The following is a 4514-nucleotide window of genomic DNA, read 5'->3' on the forward strand; positions in this document are numbered from 1 at the left end:
ACTCAAGTATGAACTGAGTACAATCTGGTGGGCAAGGTCAAAGGTCAAGTTCGTGGTGACCTCATAAAACATGTTTTCAGCCATAACTCAATGATTCATATGCTCAGATTTAACACAAATGTCTGAGGGGATATAATGTTGAAGTGATGACATTTAATGTCCAATAGGTCAAAGGTCATCTTTACTGTGACATCATAATGTTCTGCAAAAAAAAAAAAAATACTTGGCCATTACTCACACTAGTATTGCACTGGTTTTATGCAAAGCAGTTTTCCCTCTTTGAAACAGCTGAAATGGTTTGGAGTGAATTCAAAGTATAAAGTAGCAGGAAATGGAAATATTAAAGCAACTCAAAAATATTCTTAAAGGGATACTTCTCAGATTTTCAACTAAGTATGTATCAAAACACTCCACCCACCCCATCGCTGCCATTTTACAATGCATTCTGGGAGCTGTAGTTTGTCTACCTCTTGAGCAAAAGCACCCTGGTAATAAGCCTTCCTTATTTCAGTGACATGCTATAAATACAGAAGTGGAGTAAATGCACTTGTGTTTCTATTCTATCTGTACCATGCGTGTCTCGGTCATATTTTTGTTTGTGTCTGTTTTCAGTGTTTCCAGGCTGTGTGGGCGACCGTATCTACAAAGCAGCATTAATGAGCTTATTATCAGTCCTATTTGGTCTGTCAGCTGTTAAGGAATTTGAATTAGAACCACATCCAAGCACATTATTTATGCTGTTTAAACAATAATTAATCAGTACAGGAACAGATTGATGTACACAGCTGAATAATTACTGAGCCAACGAAGATGATGGATATATAACTCACAGGAAACGTGTTTGACAGAATCTGCCGTTCCTCGGCTGAAGATTGACAAGCGCGTGGACGTGTGGCCACGGTCGCCTACACACAGACACATTATACACACAGAGGCACGCACACACACGTTCCATCTCTCGGAGGACCAGTCTGTCCTTTAAAAAATACATCAACTCAAAACCAAACTCATTTTTTACTTCTTCTCTTCCTCTCTGTTTTGTTTGTGTTTTGTGTGTCATTTTTCTCAGGGCTCTCAGAGGTCCAATTTGCCCGCCAAACCTTTGGCGCAACACTCTTGCTGCCACACAGTTTGTTTGTTTGTTTGTGTGTCTCTACACTGTAGCTGCCACTGTATGTGTGGCTCTAATTACCTCATCCCCTGGCTTTACCTCGGCACACTGCACCGTCCCCGTTCAGCCTCAGATTACACAACAATATGTGTGTGCATAATCACGTATGCCCCACTGTGTTGATGTATGGGCGTAAGTGGAAGCTTTTCGTTGAATTTTGAAAGTGCACACCGGCACTACAGATGTGAACAAACACTCATCTCTTTGTAGCACTTTCTCATGTTTCCTGATGCGGCTCTTTAATGAAGCCAACATCCTTTTGAAGTGGAGAAGGAGGAGGAGGATGCATCCAGCTTCTTTTAGTCATATGGTCAGATCTCCGCTGGGCTTTTCACATCAAGGTGGAGTGGAGTCTGTTTTCTGTTTGCCTCAGATGTGCTGCCTTCTCTCTCAGAAATCTCCCTGAATGTGCCAGTACTGAAGATCAGCAGGGTTCAAACTTGGGAGAACATGGTGATGAGGGTAAATGTGCGTGTTTGAATCTTTATCACTAACACTGTTAGATGAATTTTTGTGTAGTAAAATACATACCAGACGTACCAGGAGAGAGGGAGATAAGAAAAAGGAAGACGGGAGAGATGAAGGAGGAAGGGAAATTCAAGGCGAAGGTGATAAGGTATGAGGGAATTAGAGGACGGAAGAGGGGTGTGGTGAAAGACAGAAATGAAAGGGAAAGAAGAAGATGTAATGGGAGGAGAGGGCAGAAGAAGGAGAGATGGAGAAAAGGAGGAGTGTTGGAGATCGAAGCCATGAGAGGTCAACAGCATCCTCGTCAATAATGCATAGGTAATTGGCTGACTCCTCCTGAGCTTCGACGTGAGCCTGAATAAATAAAGTTGTGTGTAAATAAAAGAGCTGCTCAAAAAGAGCCGCAAATCAATGACAGATGCCCCAGGTGAGCGGCTGAGAGAAAATCCCCCTCTCTGTCTCCACCCCCTCTTTCTCTACTTCCTTCAGTGTTAAATAAGAAGGCTTGAATGCGGTGTGTAACTACAGGCTGTGCAGATAACACTTGAGGGGCTCTGTGTTTGTGTGCTTATTTGCATGCGCTTCTTCCATCTTTGTTCTCTCGCCCAGCCTCCCCACAGCAATTCTCCGCTCTTATCTCCCCTCTAACCATGCGTCCTCACCTATGCATCTCCTTGCCACTCTCCTTTTTCCAACTCTTCTTCAATCATCCCTCCATCTCTACGTCTGCCCTCCTTCCACCCAGACTCTTTCATGACTGGCGTAGGTGAGGCCGACTAAAGCTGATAAGGATCCCCTCAGGGAGCTGCGGTAATGAGGTAGAGAATGAGAGAGGGAGAGAGAGAGCAGGAAAAGAGAGAAGCCTGATTCCAAATGAGGTGTTTCAACAGTGGTAGTCCTGGCACAATGAGGTAGATGCAGTGGTAAATAACATGCAGGCTGAAGGGAAACCTTCAGTGGGTGTTTTTCAAAAGGCACAAACATAGAACTGACTGGCGATGTTTAAATCCACCTTTATAAAAGAACACTTGGAGCATGATTTGACTTTTTTAAGCTTTGTTTAAATTTCATCTAAGGGCCTCAATGTGCAGGATTTGAAAATGTTGGACTCCCAATGGTTGCATCAATAAATATACAGTGGTAGACATCAGTGTGTAAGCCCATTTCCAATGCTATGTTAGGAATTCTGATACTCTTTTGCCACCAAATTAGCTCTGGTCCTTGGACCAGTTCCATTCAGGATTCTTGGAACATGGTTGCCATCGCACAAACCGACCTGCATGTCCACCATTTTTAAGTGGAACCATTACAATCAAGGATGCATCACCAGCAGAGGGTGTTGCATAATGCACAAAGGGAAGTAAACAGTAGTAGACATTTTGCAGATTGCATTGATTACCTGCCAACTGTTTTTTTATTACATATTATTTTTTATCCAAAAACAAGCCTTTAAAGATTTCAATCCTCTGGCTAGCCTGCAAGAGCTTTCTGCTCCTGCATCTGTCTTTAGGACATCCACATGATGTTGGACGTCCTTGTAAACCATGTTCATGTGTTGGCTGGGAGCTTCCAGTGTCTCTGGCAGGGACCAGCCAGTCTCATTCTCCTGGATACTATTTTGTCACTCACCCTGGGCAGCTCTCCGTATAGATTCTTGATAGTGACGTGCATGCCGTGGTTGATGTTCAGTTCTGTATGCAGCATTTTGGTTTAGCATCCATCCAGGGACTTCTGACATACTACTACTACTGCTGAGTGCTGCTTGTTCCTATCTGTCAGTTTGTGTTTGGTCTAGGTGGATTGTAAAACTTAATTGCCCTTCTGGGATAAATAAAGTTGTCTGAATCTGAATCTTCTGCAGGCTGGGCTTCAGGGTCCAGCACTGACATCTGTATAGAAGAACAGACTCTACAGAGAAGATGAGGTTGGCATGCCAGGAGAGGCTTGACTTCCTCACACTGGGCTTGCCATTCAGAGTCTTCCACACCAGAGCCTTCCTCATTTTAATGTCCTTCTCTGTCGAGTTGATCCATGAGCAAAGGTATCAAATTGCATCGACTTCTTTCAAAGCAGTACTTCTTGTTGTCCTTAGAGGTGAATGGTACGGGAGGATATTGTTGGCAATGACCTTGGTTTTCTTGGTGTTTAGCCTAAGACCGACCATGGCACACTCTGTCTCCGCTCTAGTCAAAAGCTCTTGTGCTTGCTCCACGTGGTCAGATAGCAGACAGATGTCATCTGCATAGTCCAGGTCTATTAGGACTACTGCAGGGAGTCATCTGGACTACTTGGTGTAATAGTGAGGCAGAGTTCCTGCTCTTGTCCACTGTTGGCCTGCCTAAATGCATAATCCAGGACTATATTTAGGAGGACGGGGGCGAGGGTGTCCCCTGGCAACACCCCTGCCTGGTTAATGATAACAAGATGTTGTAGTCTATTACATGCAAGACACCATTCTCCCTTTCCATCCTCTGGAATATTGCACACCCACTGTTTTCATCACAGTTCACACTTGAGGTCAATGAAAACCTGGTATGTTACTTTTGTCAGCTGGGAACTAGCTTTTCAGGTCATTTTTAGCTTTGAACAGTTCAAAGGTGTGCCATTGTGTCCCTTGATACACAGTTGTGAGGTACAGTTCCACTGCAGTAAAGGAGCAGCAGTCTAAAGCAATGAATGCCACACAAAGTTTTCCTTGTGCAGCCCATCTGTGCAGTTAATGTTTGTAATGCATCATTGTAGCAATTTGTCACAACACAATCTGAGGGAAGGGATGCCCTCCGTTAAATGTGCCCTCCGAGGTTGATGAGCATTAAAACAAATACATTTCAGAATAAAACGAAAGGTCCAATCAGTCATCAGCAAGGATCTAGAG

The sequence above is a fragment of the Plectropomus leopardus genome, chromosome 3 (genome assembly GCF_026936395.1).
Source record: "Plectropomus leopardus strain MGB_pleo_1.0 chromosome 3, ASM2693639v1, whole genome shotgun sequence".
Classification (NCBI taxonomy): domain Eukaryota; kingdom Metazoa; phylum Chordata; class Actinopteri; order Perciformes; family Serranidae; genus Plectropomus; species Plectropomus leopardus.